The 19,060-nt window shown below is 42.2% G+C and overlaps 1 long non-coding RNA gene across 1 annotated transcript; it reads left to right on the forward strand.

Moving 5' to 3' along the window:
* The first annotated feature begins 13,255 nt into the window (after positions 1 to 13,255).
* LOC146679911 (uncharacterized) lies at positions 13,256 to 18,834 on the forward strand. Its single transcript, XR_014918065.1, has 2 exons — positions 13,256 to 13,914; positions 17,043 to 18,834. It is a non-coding gene; the product is annotated as an uncharacterized LOC146679911 (long non-coding RNA).
* The last annotated feature ends 226 nt before the right edge of the window (positions 18,835 to 19,060 follow it).

Raw genomic sequence — 19,060 nt, forward strand, 5'->3', positions numbered from 1 at the left:
TTATCGAGTCCAACCTGTCTGCGATGTTTGTCCTGTCATCCAAGACCGAACCCAGCAGCTTATTATTCTGCAAAAGTTCATTGTTTTCTTTTGTTAGATCCTCGATCCGTTTCTTATTGACTGTATGCAGGTTTTTGAAGTAGTCAAGCTCAGTTTTGAGCTTTTCAACCTCGTCGATCATTGGCTGCAGTCTTTGCTCGAACTGTCTGGCATATGTTTCTTTTTCTTTTTCACTTTTTTTAACCATTGTTTTCGAGAAATTAACATTTCTGTCTTTGTTAGCTTTCGAACTCATTTCTGCTTTTTTATGTGCTGTATCACTCCAACAAAACGATAGCTTAATGAATTCCCTTTGACAGCTGTCCTCTATTTATAGACTTGAACATCAAAGGATGAAAGGACTGTCACTATGACATCACCACGTTCTGTGACGTAACAGGGCTTTGGAGCGTGATGTCACGGGGGTGGGCGTGGAAAGGATTTTGGGGGTCTAAACAAAGCGTGTCTTTTTTTTAAAACTTTATTTAACAAACAATGAGTATACAACATACGAACAGATGAAGTATACAACAGAACATGAACACAAAAAGCCAAGGGTGAAAGAAAAAGGTAACAATTATAAGAATACACGCAAAAATTCACATACATATATTGTTGTGAGAGCCTTTTTGTTGGTGCAGTCTGATATTGATTGTATGTGCATGTGCACATCCTTAAAATAATGACAGAAATATGGTGTTTTGTTAGTAAACTTACATTTATGGATAAAAAATTTAGCTAAAAGTATTAAGAAATTTATCATAAAAAACATTTCTCATACTTCTTGGGGAACTTAAAGAAACAGAATAAAACATTTTCCCATCGTAAAGAAAACTCCCTTAAAATATGGACAATAACAAAGCTGCTAAATTCCTTCCAGAATCTCTGTGTAAAAGAACAGTACCAAAAAAGATGTGTCACCGTTTCTGGATGATCCCCACAGAAAGTACAATTAGTATTTATGTCCCTTTTAAATTTGACCATGTAGTGACTGGCTGGATAACATGTATGTCGAATTTTAAAAGAGACTTCTTTCACCTTATTTACAATCAAATATTTATGGGGGACCATCCAGACTGTCTTCCGCTTGATATCTGGAACACTGATTGGAAAATTATATAGTGCAATAAAGTCGTTGTAAGTAAGTAGTTGTCCCTCTTTACTAACCAGCTGAGCCACCAATAGGATCCCATTTTGGAGCCAAGTTTCCAGGAAAAGTGATTTATTTTTCTATAAAATATCTCTGTTGTTCCAGATAAGGTATTTGTGAGGTGAGAAGTTGTGTTTATAAATGAGGGTCCACGCTAAGAGGACCTGCTTATGGAAGGATGAAAGCTTTACAGGGACTTTCTCAACATTGTAATTACAATTTCAAATAAAAGTAAAGCCACCAAAACGAGAGAAAATGTGGTATGGTATAAAGTTCCAGATAGAGGTAGGGTTTTAAGAAAATGTTTGGCCCAATTAATTTTTAAAGTGTTATTTAAAGTAGAAAAGTCTAAGACGTTAAGCCCACCTGATTCGTACTTATTCATCACAACAGTTTTTCTAATATAGTGCGTACGGTTTTTCCATATAAAATTAAAGAGCATACGGTCAATATCTTTACTACTTTTCTTATCCAGATGTAAGGAGAGAGCAGCATATGTTCATCGGGATATCCCTTCAGCTTTAGTAATTAACACTCTACCTTTCAAAGACAAGTCCCTTGTTCCAAGATGGCGCCGCCGCGTATGGATGCCCCGGTGCTTCAGTGCGTTACTTCTGTTTTGTTTTTGTGCATAACTTCTGTGTCTGGGCACTCCTCTGGATATTCTTACACTAGAGAAGAGCTTCTTAACTACAGGACTACAACACCTGTGGATTTACTTCCAATATTTGTCGCATCTGCGGCAGATTTACTGCAGACTCTGATCAGGAAAGTGAGACGCCGAAAGCGAGGAAAGCGAGCCGGCGCACTCGTGCGTCTGAGGAGACGCGGACTGCGAACTGCTCTTCCTGGGATCTTCCTTTCCAACGTACGCTCACTCAGGAATGAGATGGACGAGCTGGCCCTGATGAGAAGCATGAACAGAGACGTTGCCTCCTCCTGTGTCTTGTGTTTTACGGAGTCGTGGCTCTGTGAGGACATCCCGGACAGCGCGCTCAAGCTGGAGGGCTTTCATCTGCTGCGCGCGGACCGGCAGGCCTCTCTCTCTGGTAAGACCACAGGTGGACGTGTCTGCTTCTACATTAATAGTGGCTGGTGCACAGATGTAACAGTGATTGCTCAGCACTGCTCTTCCTCTCTGGAATACCTTTTTATTCACTGCAAACCGTTTTATTCTCCGCGGGAGTTTGCTTCATTCATCTTGGCCGCTGTTTACATCCCGCCAGATGCGGATGCGCAGGCAGCTCAGTGCGCACTCGCGGAGCAGATACTGCACATGGAGCGGACATTCCCGGACTCTCTCATCATTGCTCTTGGGGACTTTTACAACACCCCCCTCCTCACCCCACACAAAAGAGGATTTCACACCACCTCCTCCCACCACAACCCTTCATATTCATGAAGCAGATGCGAGGAAGCGGTTTAAGAGTCTGAATGCTCGGAAAGCTCCCGGCCCAGACGGTGTGTCTCGTCTACTGGACGCAGCCGGAGGGTTCACTTGGTTGTTTGCTCTCAATAGAAGCTGAGCGCGTCTCCGTGTCTGTGCTGGTAAACGATACTGAGTCCCAGTGCTCAGTAAACTGTACACCTGACCGTTATTCTCCCACTGAATCCGGTGTGTCCACGGTCCAACACGTGCTCAACACGATGGTGCTGACCGGTGCCCAAACACACCAGAACACCAAATAAGTAAAATAACACAAACACGAACTTCTCCATGGCTCGTCGGGATGGCAACTGCTCCAAAAGTGACACATGAAATAGGCTGACATTTGAGTTTGACACGGGAGGTGAGGGGGTGTTTTGAATATGCTTGACTCCGTCACGAGGTTGCGCACAGCATCACCGGCAAGGGGGCTTGGTTTGAGAGGTTTTTGGCATCTGTGATGTGATTTACAACCATCCACCCATGTACAGCAAGAAGCCGCACTCACAACCGTGGGCATCAGCAAGTTGGTGAAATTTAAACAAAACAAAACAGCATTCCATCTGAAACTCTCTTATTGTACCCAAAATACAAATTTTAGTGATTACATGTGGCTTCATTAATTATGTTCAAACGGATGAATACATAACGCAAGTAATAACTTTATGATCAGTCAGTGAATGAAGGAGCTCAAGAGTGCAAATATAGTTGCAATAAAGTGACAAATATGCCCTTTTATGTCAAACAAAGACCGAAATAAGTGGCATCAGTGTGAGGATGAGAATGAGCGATCCAACCTCACACTGCAGATATCAGGGCAAAGCACAGTGGGGGGGTTGCAGTCTTCTTGGCTGGACCTTCTTCTGCAGTGTGTGATCTTCTAGGAGAGTCTTCATGCAGCATGCCTGCCAGTGTGGTCCACACTGCTTCTCTGTCAGTCTTGGGCACACTGCGTAGGTCTTTAAAACGTGGGTCCAGTGCAGTTGCGATCTGGAGCCATGCATAGTTGGTATGTTCCTGGCGGGAAGCAAGGTCTTCCTTAAACTTCTCTTTAAACCTCACCACATATGCAGGGTCCTCATCAGTTACTTCCATGACACGGCGCAGGTGGCAGAAGGCTGGTAGAACTACAGAGCAGGAGACGTAGGCCTCTCCTCCCAGCAGTTCAGTCACATATCTGCAGTGGAATACACACACACACACACACACACACACACACACACACACACACACACACACACACACAGAGAGAGAGAGAGATAAGACAGCAAATTTAAAAAAGCTTTTTAATACTAGGTAATATTAATAAAATATTTGATTTCATTTATTTTTTAAATAAGACATTTTCATAATAACAAAACTGATTTAAGATGTATGTTTGATACATTTAATCTAAACCTACAATTATGGTCACAATGACAGGCTCACCTGCAGGGCTCTAGAAGTGTCTCCAGTCTCTGGAGTTTGTCCCACTCTGGAGGCGTCAGGAGGACAAGTTTATGCTTTTGTTTATCCAGAGTCGCGGTTACTGCAGTTTGGTTGCGGATCAAGCGCTTCACCATCTCCAGCGTGGAGTTCCAGCGCGTAGGCACGTCCTGGGCCAACGGCTCCTGCTTGCGCCCCAGTGACACCTGCTCTGCGTTCAGCTCTGCTGTGTTTGCTGGGCTGTGCTTAAAATGGCCAACAATTTTGCGGCATTTGGCCAGCGCAGTGACAAAGCCACTGTCTGCGAGACTCACTGTGATGCATCTCTGTAGAATGTGCGCGGTACACGGCATGTGATTGAATGGCATGATGCGAGCCGCGGCGATCATATTGCGCGCACTGTCCGTGCCTACTGTTGTCACCTTCTCCTCAATTCTCCACCTGCGAGCAACAGTCTGGAACTGCTCTGCACAAGCCTCCGCAAAGTGCCGCTCTTCCGTTTTCATTATAGTCAGCGCAAAGGATGTCAGACCCCAGGCTTCAGTGATTAAATGCGCAGTAACTCCCAGGTAATTGTCATTACTCAATGATGTCCAGTGGTCTCCTGTCAGAGCCACGCATTCTGTGTGAACTAAAGCCTCTTCTTTTTTCTTTTTCTCCGTTTCATACAGTTCGTGGATTCGAATTGTTATTGTGCTTCTCGCTGGGGGCTTGTAGGACGCGTCCTGAGATGCAACCTTTAAAACATCCGCAAAGCCCTTGTCCTCCACAATGCTTAGCGGTCTGCAGTCCTTTGCTATCCATTTGGCTATATTGTCGGTCAGTTTGTCCAAAGAAGACTTACCGAGTGGCCTGCGTTCACTAAGAGTGGTCTGACGCAGGCCGGGTGAAGCTGCTGCCCCGACAAACGCGTGTTTGGCATTAAGGTGGTATTTTAAGGTCGAATTTGAACGGTGAAATTGAAACTCTTTACTACAGTGAGTGCAAATTACAACGCGTTTGTTTATTGTCCCATCTATGTTCTTCTTGTATTTAAATTCCCCATCCAGAAGGCCATCCGCTTCCTGCTTCTCCATTTTCAGTGGCGCGGTAAACAAATCAAGTGGAATTATGGGAGCGACTTATCTGCGTGTTGCGCTAAATAGTTAAATATTCTAACGTAATTAATTCCAAAATTTAATTATCGCAATTAACGCGTTAATTTCGACAGCTATAAATATAATATAATATAATATAATATAATATAATATAATATATCATGTTGCTATTTAATGTTTTTTGTTCGTGTTGCAGCTGCTCTGTGAGCCAAGCTTTCGTTGTCTAAATTCAATGGCAATATATCTCTGCACCACACGATGGCGATAGATTCTCACAGACAGTCTGTGCTCTGCTTCCGCCACCAGTCATCTTTAAATCTTTTTTTTAATTCAATGAAACCTTTATTTAACTGTCCATCTCGCGGCATTACTTAAAAAAAATCATATTTAAATACAAAGAAGATTAAATACATGAACGACAGTAAATTGATAAAATAAGAGCAAATAAATATATTTACAAATGATAGCAACATCAATGGAATAAAAGCATGAACAGCAGCAGAAGGAGAAAGAGGCCTGTATCTACATTATTACTCTGGCAGCTCTCAGTCTCCATACAGACAGGACACGTTGCAGCGTAATTGCAGACAGGTGCGTGGGCCTGAGCTCCGCCCAGGCAGAATGACGAGTGGAAGAAAGCAGCAACACAATAAACATATGTAGCCTTGCGGAGCCGGCCGGGCAGACACCGAGACAGAGTGCAAAGATTTTATACGTGACAACACACACAAAAAAACACACACAACAAAAATCAGAATGTGTTTGTGATTTGGATTTTTATTTAAAGGTGAAACCTTTTTTCTTTTCTTGTTTTGCCAGATTAGACATTTTGATTCATTTCATTTAGTTTTTTTGTTTTACTTTGATGCTATAATAGATGTTTTTAAAATGTAGTCATATTTAATACTATATTGCAGGGGTGCCCAATCCCGGTCCTCGAGAGCTACCGTCCTGCAGCTTTTAGATGCATCCCTACTCCAACACAGCTGAATCAAATGGTTTGATTACCTCTTCAGCATGCCATCGTGTTTGGCAAAGGCCTGATAACAAGCCATTCATTTGATTCAGCTGTGTTGGAGTAGGGATGCATCTAAAAGCTGCAGGATAGTAGCTCTCGAGGACTGGGATTGGGCAGCCCTGCTATATTGCATCATGGCAAAACAACAGTCTCCTCAAGCTGCTTTATACTGTAAGGTAAAAACACTACAGTAAAAGCCAGAAAACCCCAACAATCCAATGATCCCCTTTGAGCAAGCACTGGGCGACAGTGGGGAGGAAAAACTCCCTTTAGGAAGAAACCTCCGGCAGAACCAGGCTCAAGAAGGGGCGGCCATCTGCTGCGACCGGTTGGGGGTGGGTGGGCAATCTCAGTCCACGAGGGCCGGTGTCCCTGCAGGTTTTAGATGTGTCCTCGAACCAACACAGCTGATTTAAACGGCTAAATTAGCTCCTCAACATGTCCTGAAGTTCTCCAGAGGCCTGGTAACGAACTAATCATGTGATTCAGGTGTGTTGAGCCAAGGTGAGATCTAAAACCTGCAGGGACACCGGCCCTCGTGGACTGAGAATGCCCACCCATGATATAGGGAGACAAGATGAAGTATACTTCTAATGGCCTATTTTAGCAGTTAATTTTTAACAATCAACTGGTGGTAATCCATCATCAGAATTGAGGAAAGGTGGTGTTGATGGAGACTCTACAGGAGGATTCACTGGGGAAGCCATACCTGCACTTCTGCCAGGGTGTCTTGGACGTACCTGAATAAATGTAGTTTTCCCTGGAAGTGGACGAGGATTAATCTGAGACGGAGTCTCCTCAGAACATCTCCCCATCATGCTTCTATGGTCCAACGATGCCAGCTTTTGTCCTTTCTGTTTTTCTAATTTAAGCTGGAGTTGAGCGTCTTTCACTCTAGATTTTAGATGACCTATCTCTTTTTCTTCATTGGCAGCCTTTTGGATAATCTGGTTCACTGGTCCAATGAGCTCCTCTCTTTGTCGGAATAAAGCGTACTCGGAAGACTTTACCATGTCATTGTACTGCTTTTTAAATGATTCCAGCTCCCGTGTTTTAGCTAGTAAAGCTGCATCTAGATCCTTGCATCTGATACGTAGACAGTTCAGCTGTTTTTCAAGAAACTCCGTTGTTCCAACAAAGGGGGTGCCTTCCACTCCGTCTACGTATTTATTTTTCAAGTAGTGGAACATATCCCTAAATTCCACCTTTTCTTTTCCTCTCAAGTGACCTTCATGTGGAAATGCCTTTTCAAAGGACAAAACGCACTGGCACAATTCCTCTTGGAAGTAGCGCTCTTTCTTCTCCAGCCAATTCACTTTGGATATAAATCTTTCCCGTTGCTTTTTTGTGGAGCGCAGTTTCTCTTCCAGCGCCACCTTTTCAGCCAGTGCCTGATTGTGTGCCGCTTTTACTTTGTGCCGGTCCACTGCTGTCTTTCTGTGGTTTTCCTGCTCTGTGCTTAGGGCCTTTTTGACGTCTTCAATTTTCTTTTTCAAAGAATCAACTTCGTCTTCAAGCATAGCCTTCATTTTCTTTTCCAAGGCCAGAGCTCTAATATTACTCTGGCATTTCTGCTTGATCGCCATATTCTGGGCCTTTTGGTCGTCTATCACTTTGCCCATTTGACCTTTCTCCTCTGTTAATTCTTTCATGTTTTTAACCATAAATTCATTTTCGTCTTGTAACTGTGTATTATGCCACAAAACACCGTCAATCCAACACTGCGAGGATTGACGTTCTTCCTCGCGTTCCTTAACCGCATTGACGGTCACACCTCTACTATTTTTTACTGCCGTCTGCAGCTTTTCTATTTTGGAGTCATACATGTTGATCACCTCTTCTAACTTCCTGTCTGCAGCATTTGCTTTGTTTTCCAGTTTTTTAGTATTTTCCTGGTAAAACTGCTGCATCTTATTTTTTTCCTCTTTGTGGCGTTTCAATAATAATTCAACAACTTGGCTGTTGTGAAATTGCTGACGTGCCACCTTTTCTTTCTCTGTTTCCAGCAGTCCTTGCAGGACTTGGACTTCGTCCTCGTGTTTTTCTTTAAGCTCAGCCAGAGTTTTCTCCGTCTCTGCGCGGAACTTTACCAGAGCTTCGTGGTCATCTTTTATCGAGTCCAACCTGTCTGCGATGTTTGTCCTGTCATCCAAGACCGAACCCAGCAGCTTATTATTCTGCAAAAGTTCATTGTTTTCTTTTGTTAGATCCTCGATCCGTTTCTTATTGACTGTATGCAGGTTTTTGAAGTAGTCAAGCTCAGTTTTGAGCTTTTCAACCTCGTCGATCATTGGCTGCAGTCTTTGCTCGAACTGTCTGGCATATGTTTCTTTTTCTTTTTCACTTTTTTTAACCATTGTTTTCGAGAAATTAACATTTCTGTCTTTGTTAGCTTTCGAACTCATTTCTGCTTTTTTATGTGCTGTATCACTCCAACAAAACGATAGCTTAATGAATTCCCTTTGACAGCTGTCCTCTATTTATAGACTTGAACATCAAAGGATGAAAGGACTGTCACTATGACATCACCACGTTCTGTGACGTAACAGGGCTTTGGAGCGTGATGTCACGGGGGTGGGCGTGGAAAGGATTTTGGGGGTCTAAACAAAGCGTGTCTTTTTTTTAAAACTTTATTTAACAAACAATGAGTATACAACATACGAACAGATGAAGTATACAACAGAACATGAACACAAAAAGCCAAGGGTGAAAGAAAAAGGTAACAATTATAAGAATACACGCAAAAATTCACATACATATATTGTTGTGAGAGCCTTTTTGTTGGTGCAGTCTGATATTGATTGTATGTGCATGTGCACATCCTTAAAATAATGACAGAAATATGGTGTTTTGTTAGTAAACTTACATTTATGGATAAAAAATTTAGCTAAAAGTATTAAGAAATTTATCATAAAAAACATTTCTCATACTTCTTGGGGAACTTAAAGAAACAGAATAAAACATTTTCCCATCGTAAAGAAAACTCCCTTAAAATATGGACAATAACAAAGCTGCTAAATTCCTTCCAGAATCTCTGTGTAAAAGAACAGTACCAAAAAAGATGTGTCACCGTTTCTGGATGATCCCCACAGAAAGTACAATTAGTATTTATGTCCCTTTTAAATTTGACCATGTAGTGACTGGCTGGATAACATGTATGTCGAATTTTAAAAGAGACTTCTTTCACCTTATTTACAATCAAATATTTATGGGGGACCATCCAGACTGTCTTCCGCTTGATATCTGGAACACTGATTGGAAAATTATATAGTGCAATAAAGTCGTTGTAAGTAAGTAGTTGTCCCTCTTTACTAACCAGCTGAGCCACCAATAGGATCCCATTTTGGAGCCAAGTTTCCAGGAAAAGTGATTTATTTTTCTATAAAATATCTCTGTTGTTCCAGATAAGGTATTTGTGAGGTGAGAAGTTGTGTTTATAAATGAGGGTCCACGCTAAGAGGACCTGCTTATGGAAGGATGAAAGCTTTACAGGGACTTTCTCAACATTGTAATTACAATTTCAAATAAAAGTAAAGCCACCAAAACGAGAGAAAATGTGGTATGGTATAAAGTTCCAGATAGAGGTTGGGTTTTAAGAAAATGTTTGGCCCAATTAATTTTGAAAGTGTTATTTAAAGTAGAAAAGTCTAAGACGTTAAGCCCACCTGATTCGTACTTATTCATCACAACAGTTTTTCTAATATAGTGCGTACGGTTTTTCCATATAAAATTAAAGAGCATACGGTCAATATCTTTACTACTTTTCTTATCCAGATGTAAGGAGAGAGCAGCATATGTTCATCGGGATATCCCTTCAGCTTTAGTAATTAACACTCTACCTTTCAAAGACAAGTCCCTTGTTCCAAGATGGCGCCGCCGCGTATGGATGCCCCGGTGCTTCAGTGCGTTACTTCTGTTTTGTTTTTGTGCATAACTTCTGTGTCTGGGCACTCCTCTGGATATTCTTACACTAGAGAAGAGCTTCTTAACTACAGGACTACAACACCTGTGGATTTACTTCCAATATTTGTCGCATCTGCGGCAGATTTACTGCAGACTCTGATCAGGAAAGTGAGACGCCGAAAGCGAGGAAAGCGAGCCGGCGCACTCGTGCGTCTGAGGAGACGCGGACTGCGAACTGCTCTTCCTGGGATCTTCCTTTCCAACGTACGCTCACTCAGGAATGAGATGGACGAGCTGGCCCTGATGAGAAGCATGAACAGAGACGTTGCCTCCTCCTGTGTCTTGTGTTTTACGGAGTCGTGGCTCTGTGAGGACATCCCGGACAGCGCGCTCAAGCTGGAGGGCTTTCATCTGCTGCGCGCGGACCGGCAGGCCTCTCTCTCTGGTAAGACCACAGGTGGACGTGTCTGCTTCTACATTAATAGTGGCTGGTGCACAGATGTAACAGTGATTGCTCAGCACTGCTCTTCCTCTCTGGAATACCTTTTTATTCACTGCAAACCGTTTTATTCTCCGCGGGAGTTTGCTTCATTCATCTTGGCCGCTGTTTACATCCCGCCAGATGCGGATGCGCAGGCAGCTCAGTGCGCACTCGCGGAGCAGATACTGCACATGGAGCGGACATTCCCGGACTCTCTCATCATTGCTCTTGGGGACTTTTACAACACCCCCCTCCTCACCCCACACAAAAGAGGATTTCACACCACCTCCTCCCACCACAACCCTTCATATTCATGAAGCAGATGCGAGGAAGCAGTTTAAGAGTCTGAATGCTCGGAAAGCTCCCGGCCCAGACGGTGTGTCTCGTCTACTGGACGCAGCCGGAGGGTTCACTTGGTTGTTTGCTCTCAATAGAAGCTGAGCGCGTCTCCGTGTCTGTGCTGGTAAACGATACTGAGTCCCAGTGCTCAGTAAACTGTACACCTGACCGTTATTCTCCCACTGAATCCGGTGTGTCCACGGTCCAACACGTGCTCAACACGATGGTGCTGACCGGTGCCCAAACACACCAGAACACCAAATAAGTAAAATAACACAAACACGAACTTCTCCATGGCTCGTCGGGATGGCAACTGCTCCAAAAGTGACACATGAAATAGGCTGACATTTGAGTTTGACACGGGAGGTGAGGGGGTGTTTTGAATATGCTTGACTCCGTCACGAGGTTGCGCACAGCATCACCGGCAAGGGGGCTTGGTTTGAGAGGTTTTTGGCATCTGTGATGTGATTTACAACCATCCACCCATGTACAGCAAGAAGCCGCACTCACAACCGTGGGCATCAGCAAGTTGGTGAAATTTAAACAAAACAAAACAGCATTCCATCTGAAACTCTCTTATTGTACCCAAAATACAAATTTTAGTGATTACATGTGGCTTCATTAATTATGTTCAAACGGATGAATACATAACGCAAGTAATAACTTTATGATCAGTCAGTGAATGAAGGAGCTCAAGAGTGCAAATATAGTTGCAATAAAGTGACAAATATGCCCTTTTATGTCAAACAAAGACCGAAATAAGTGGCATCAGTGTGAGGATGAGAATGAGCGATCCAACCTCACACTGCAGATATCAGGGCAAAGCACAGTGGGGGGGTTGCAGTCTTCTTGGCTGGACCTTCTTCTGCAGTGTGTGATCTTCTAGGAGAGTCTTCATGCAGCATGCCTGCCAGTGTGGTCCACACTGCTTCTCTGTCAGTCTTGGGCACACTGCGTAGGTCTTTAAAACGTGGGTCCAGTGCAGTTGCGATCTGGAGCCATGCATAGTTGGTATGTTCCTGGCGGGAAGCAAGGTCTTCCTTAAACTTCTCTTTAAACCTCACCACATATGCAGGGTCCTCATCAGTTACTTCCATGACACGGCGCAGGTGGCAGAAGGCTGGTAGAACTACAGAGCAGGAGACGTAGGCCTCTCCTCCCAGCAGTTCAGTCACATATCTGCAGTGGAATACACACACACACACACACACACACACACACACACACACACACACACACACACACACACACACACACACACACACACACACACACACACACACACACAGAGAGAGAGAGAGAGATAAGACAGCAAATTTAAAAAAGCTTTTTAATACTAGGTAATATTAATAAAATATTTGATTTCATTTATTTTTTAAATAAGACATTTTCATAATAACAAAACTGATTTAAGATGTATGTTTGATACATTTAATCTAAACCTACAATTATGGTCACAATGACAGGCTCACCTGCAGGGCTCTAGAAGTGTCTCCAGTCTCTGGAGTTTGTCCCACTCTGGAGGCGTCAGGAGGACAAGTTTATGCTTTTGTTTATCCAGAGTCGCGGTTACTGCAGTTTGGTTGCGGATCAAGCGCTTCACCATCTCCAGCGTGGAGTTCCAGCGCGTAGGCACGTCCTGGGCCAACGGCTCCTGCTTGCGCCCCAGTGACACCTGCTCTGCGTTCAGCTCTGCTGTGTTTGCTGGGCTGTGCTTAAAATGGCCAACAATTTTGCGGCATTTGGCCAGCGCAGTGACAAAGCCACTGTCTGCGAGACTCACTGTGATGCATCTCTGTAGAATGTGCGCGGTACACGGCATGTGATTGAATGGCATGATGCGAGCCGCGGCGATCATATTGCGCGCACTGTCCGTGCCTACTGTTGTCACCTTCTCCTCAATTCTCCACCTGCGAGCAACAGTCTGGAACTGCTCTGCACAAGCCTCCGCAAAGTGCCGCTCTTCCGTTTTCATTATAGTCAGCGCAAAGGATGTCAGACCCCAGGCTTCAGTGATTAAATGCGCAGTAACTCCCAGGTAATTGTCATTACTCAATGATGTCCAGTGGTCTCCTGTCAGAGCCACGCATTCTGTGTGAACTAAAGCCTCTTCTTTTTTCTTTTTCTCCGTTTCATACAGTTCGTGGATTCGAATTGTTATTGTGCTTCTCGCTGGGGGCTTGTAGGACGCGTCCTGAGATGCAACCTTTAAAACATCCGCAAAGCCCTTGTCCTCCACAATGCTTAGCGGTCTGCAGTCCTTTGCTATCCATTTGGCTATATTGTCGGTCAGTTTGTCCAAAGAAGACTTACCGAGTGGCCTGCGTTCACTAAGAGTGGTCTGACGCAGGCCGGGTGTCAGAGTATTTTTGCTTTCTAAGATTTTATTATTCATATAATGATCAGCTAAGAGTGTTTATATTTCTGTTTTATACTCAACCAGCTGCATATTTTAATTGCTGGCTCCCTACTTTATAACGGAAACTGCTTGCCTTCACATTATCAGTCTTTGCCTTCACATTGTCACTGTTTGCCTTCACACTAGCAGGAAACCGCCACCCACGAGTAAGAAACAACCTTGTAGAGAACACGAAGTTTTTTGATAAACCACACCTGTTTTCTTGACAAGATAAGGATGATATTCCCTTTTTTGTATGCTTCATGATGTGTATAAATAAAGCCAGACTGCACCAAGGAGGTGTGTGAGTCTCTCCCTGAGTCTCTCACCCGTGCACGTTTAAAACTGCTCTAAGTGTCTGAGTGATATTTCATTGCATCTGAGTACTTTGATAATAGAATATCTTTAACATTTAATTGGTCCTTCGAGCCGGATTGGACATTGATATTTTTTTCAATGCTCCAATAGGAGACCTTCGTCAAGTCCTGACGTCGTGAGAAGCCCACGCTGTCGACTCCTCTCCAGGCAGAGGATAAAGTCCAGAGACGTGACGTTCGGGTTCTGGCCAGCGTTCTTATAAGAGGTCCACGACTTCAGGGGTTGATGAAGGAAACCAAAGCAACCACACAATAACTCAGGTGAATATTTAGCACTCACTCACATCTTGCGCAAAACGACTGAGGCAACCTGTGGTCTGTACATTAAATAGTTTCCCGTCAATGTATGACAGATTAATTAAGTAACATTCTCGTCTGAAAAAGGACTGGTAGAGGTTACAGCTCGCCTGAAAAAGGGCTCGGAGCAAGTTTAATGTCAAAATACGACAGGATAGTAACATTCTCGTCTGAAAAAGGACTCGTAGAGGTTACGAAGCAGCTCGCCTGAAAGAGGGCTTGGAGCAATGTAGAAAGACACAGTGTTGCCCAGAATAAAAAACTCATTACGCGTATAATCTGTTGTTTTACTGTTTTGTTGGTGGAGTAAGTTGATTTTACAGCACATTAAGGAGGCTGAACTACTCCACCGAATTGTTTACCGTTGGTTGCTCGAGTTCTGGTGGAACGGGAAAAGGTTGTGTTTCATCACATAAAATTGACACCGCTTTCAAGGCTAGCTTGAAAGTAGAAGGCCGTGTCAATAGCCTCTCCCATTCCTCGTGCCAGAGAAAGCACCACGGGTGTGTATGTGTGTGTGTAAACGTAAATATATCTATGAGCTAATAAAAATAATAAGAAAGAAAAATGGGTAATAAATCAACAAAACTCACTGCTGACGAGCAGTGGCTAGAGAAAAATGTCCAGGCGCCGGACAAACTGCAGTGACTGATAAAACCCTTATTAAGTGAAAACTAGAGATCAAAGTAGTTTAAAAAGGTTGGAAACAGACCTCAACGAATAGATATAAATATAAGAAGTACAAAAATAAAATAAATAAAGACAAAATTACATTAGAACTTATTTTTAATGTATTGAAACTAATAATAGGAAGGATAACAACCTGTAAACTTATATTAACAATGAAACATAGTTGGCAAGACGTTCATGCCCAGAATGTATAAAATAAATAAAAGGAAATAATTCACACGAAAACCTTTTAAATAAAATAGAGAGATGCATAAGGTACATTAAGGCTGTGTCATTGGTCAGCCAAGGAAAGTGTGTGAAAAGGTAAATGTCTCCAGCTTGGGAAAAGGTGAAGCTGCAGATCACCCGAAGCCCTTGATGGACACAAAATAAAATATAAAATATATAATAATAAATTGCTTGGTTAGACATGCAACAGAAAGAATGAAAGTGACCGAAGGTTGGATCTGAGATGAGGCAAACAGAAGACCAGTCTAAAAAGTAGGCACAAACCTGTTCAGAGAAGAAGCAAATTTGTACAGATTGGATGAATTCTAAGTTATCTGTTTGCTGAGTAAGATGATCCCAACTATTAAATTGGCTCAGTAGTAGTATAGTAATATACACTTTTATATACACTGATAAAATGTTGTAATATACTGTTGTTATTATATGGAAAGAAAAAGATGATAATAATAAGAAGTAACCTAGTCAGTATGATGTGAGATGGACAATTGTTATGAAGTAGTCTGCATCAAGCTTAAGGTTTGCTCAAACTCAGTATAATGACATAGGAGATGAAGAAAATAAAGGAAATATCTAAACTACTTAGGTGCATAGAGGCACTTGACATGCTTGAAAACCTGGATAAAATATTACTGAGATATAGAGCACATCTATAGTAACAACTAATAAGCCAAACCCTGTAGACAACAGCTAAAGTTACAGGATTGTGAAGCTGAATTAAATATGTGGACACCGCTAAGTTGATGAGCATGTTACACATTTTCTTTTATTTTTTATTTATTTGTTTTTAGAGCAGAAGCTACATAAAAGCCAACACATGCAGCTGTCTGTGAGCTCAGTTTTCCCTCACATGTCTGCTCTGTTTCAGTAGCAGCATTTTTCTTTTTGGGTCCTGACTCATGTATGTTTTCGGTTTTGTTTGATTATTTTATTTTGTTGATTTGGAAACAAATTTGTGACAATACTTGTTTAAAATATGTAAGATGTGTGAGATGTGTGAATTCTTTGAAAAACTAGAAATTATCTAAAAATGCCTCAAGTGAGAATGTAATGTTCCATCTATAGAGAAGAAAAAAAAAATCTTGCTGGAAGTGATCACCTTGCCAAAACAATTGGCACTGTGCACATGTGGAGCACATCAAAAAGACAATTATATTGTCACAAAAGGAAATAATTTTGCAGAACAAGCAGCAAAACAGGCTGCAAACAATCGGCAGAGCTACTAGAAACCAACTACTGCCTACAAATACCACTTGATGTACTAAAAACCGAACAACAAGCTGCAACAATCACTGAACAAAACAAGTGGCTGAAATGTGGAGTAAACTGAAAGATGACTTAATGGTCTGTGATGGAAAACCTATATTAACAGAGTCATTACACAGGACAGCGGTTGTAGTGACACATGAGGTAAACACCTGTGTCAACAGGAGGGAGATATAGTATAGATAAACAATGCAATACACACTATACATTTTGAAACTTTAGCGAATAATTTGTAAGAACATGCCTATTCTGTCAAAAAAACAAAAAAACAAAAAAACAACACAACTCACAAGGAAACTTAAGACCTAAGAGAGGCTAGTTTTCCATACAATCCACATGGATTTTATTGAACTTAACGAATGCCAAGCATCAAGATATGCTCTAGTAATTATAGATGTATTTTCAAAATGGCCAGAAATCTATCCAGTAAAAAAGAGCAGATGCAATATCAGTGGCAAAGTGTTTATGCAATCACTTCATCCCCACATATGGCATTCCCAGTCTGATAAGGTCAGACAATGGAACACATTTTGTTAATGACATCATCAGCAAAGTCTCTGAAGCTCTAGGATTTAGCATCAAACATCACTGTGCATATCACCCACAAAGCGCAGGATTAGTGGAAAGAACTAACGGCACAATAAAACAGAGATTAAGAAAATGCATGGAAGAAACAGGAAGACCATGGCCTGAATGTCTAGGCCTAGTAAAGATGTGGATGAGAATAACACAAGGTTCTCAGAAACTTACACCTTTTGAAATCATCCACGGGAGAGCGTTTCCATTGCCAATTACCAGTGAACCTATTAATAAATCAATAAGGGAAACTACCCTAGCAGAATGGATGACTAAACTGTTTGAAAATAAAGAGATTGTGTTAAACAACCAACTGCCGAGTGATTTCTCTCCAGTGTCTTGCAGGTTACAACCAGGTGATTGGATCCTGATCAAAGTACTCCAGAGAAAGAATTGGAGTTCACCAAGGTGGGAGGGCCCATACCAAGTCCTACTTACCACACCCACCGCCTGCAAAATAGCAGAAAGACCATCTTGGATCCACCACAGCCACTGTAAAAAAGTGAGTGACAATCCAGACGCTTAGACGCCGGCTCCCCTGGCTTCTAGGTGATCTATTGGTGAAGGGAAGGGCTGATTGGGTATATCCCGCCCTTTTTTACTTCTCGCCAATAGTCTACTCACCAGAAGTCTAGGTGTGCCTGGTCATCATGAAGACACTTGTCCTCCTAGTGGCCAGCATTGCGCTCCTAGTGAGCCTACTAACACTCACCCAGATGAGAGGAAATAAACAACACCACCTGCAAAAAAGATGGACACATGATAATTCGCATCTACGTGACCTGACCCAATCCAAAGGAATACACACCTTCAAAGATTGAACTTTCTGGGTCCAGGGAACCGCTTGGGCCTGCGGGCCTAAAACCTACTTCATGCTCCCACCGAACTCCACCGGTCTGTGTGCACCAGTACTAATTTCAGACCACACCTTCAAGATCACAGCAGAGACACACACGTCAAGAGCAAAACGTGAAGTTGCTGAAGTCACTGAAGTAATGCCACATGACTCAATCTATGGATCAGATGTGCCCAAAAACTTCAAACTATGGACTGATGGTCAGAAAGTCCTCCACTCCTTGTTCCCTTGGGTAGGAGTTGGGAAAAACATGCTGAGGATCGAGACACTTGACTATCGATTTGGACTGTTCCTAAATGCTTCAATGAAAATCAACAAAGCGCAAAATGAAGAAATCGACGCAATACGCATTGTAGTGATGCAACACAGAGTCGCACTAGACATGATTCTAGCTGAAAAAGGAGGTTTGTGTGTATTGTTTGACACTACATGTTGTACATACATCCCAGACAACATACACTCACAAAACATGACCGACGCTTTGAACACCTTGAGAAAGATTAAAGATGCTGAACAACAAGACTATGTCACAAGCACTGATGATTGGTTGACATGGTTACTAGGTGGTTCATGGAAGTCCCTTCTGATTAAAGGACTTGTTGGAATAGCATTTTTGCTTTTACTGTTATGTGTTTTCACAACATGTGTAGTACCCTGTCTGAAGAAAATGGTATCAAACATGGTGACAACTTCTATCAATGCTTATGTGATGACGTCTCAAATGGAAGAAATTTTGAAAGATGATCCATACAGTAATGTTTAGTTTAATTGAACACAGGACTGTTTTATGACGTTCAAACCGAAAATGTTTAGACAAGAGGTTATGAACTGACAAAAATAACAGTACTGTCATGTAAGAAATCTAAACAACAGGAGGGAATGTCAGAGTATTTTTGCTTTCTAAGATTTTATTATTCATATAATGATCAGCTAAGAGTGTTTATATTTCTGTTTTATACTCAACCAGCTGCATATTTTAATTGCTGGCTCCCTACTTTATAACGGAAACTGCTTGCCTTCACATTATCAGTCTTTGCCTTCACATTGTCACTGTTTGCCTTCACACTAGCAGGAAACCGCCACCCACGAGTAAGAAACAACCTTGTAGAGAACACGAAGTTTTTTGATAAACCACACCTGTTTTCTTGACAAGATAAGGATGATATTCCCTTTTTTGTATGCTTCATGATGTGTATAAATAAAGCCAGACTGCACCAAGGAGGTGTGTGAGTCTCTCCCTGAGTCTCTCACCCGTGCACGTTTAAAACTGCTCTAAGTGTCTGAGTGATATTTCATTGCATCTGAGTACTTTGATAATAGAATATCTTTAACACCGGGTGAAGCTGCTGCCCCGACAAACGCGTGTTTGGCATTAAGGTGGTATTTTAAGGTCGAATTTGAACGGTGAAATTGAAACTCTTTACTACAGTGAGTGCAAATTACAACGCGTTTGTTTATTGTCCCATCTATGTTCTTCTTGTATTTAAATTCCCCATC

The sequence above is a fragment of the Copadichromis virginalis genome, linkage group LG23 (genome assembly GCF_057382275.1).
Source record: "Copadichromis virginalis isolate Kocher_CV1m ecotype Utaka linkage group LG23, C_Virginalis_male_GT1.1, whole genome shotgun sequence".
In the NCBI taxonomy this organism is placed as follows: Eukaryota; Metazoa; Chordata; class Actinopteri; order Cichliformes; family Cichlidae; genus Copadichromis; species Copadichromis virginalis.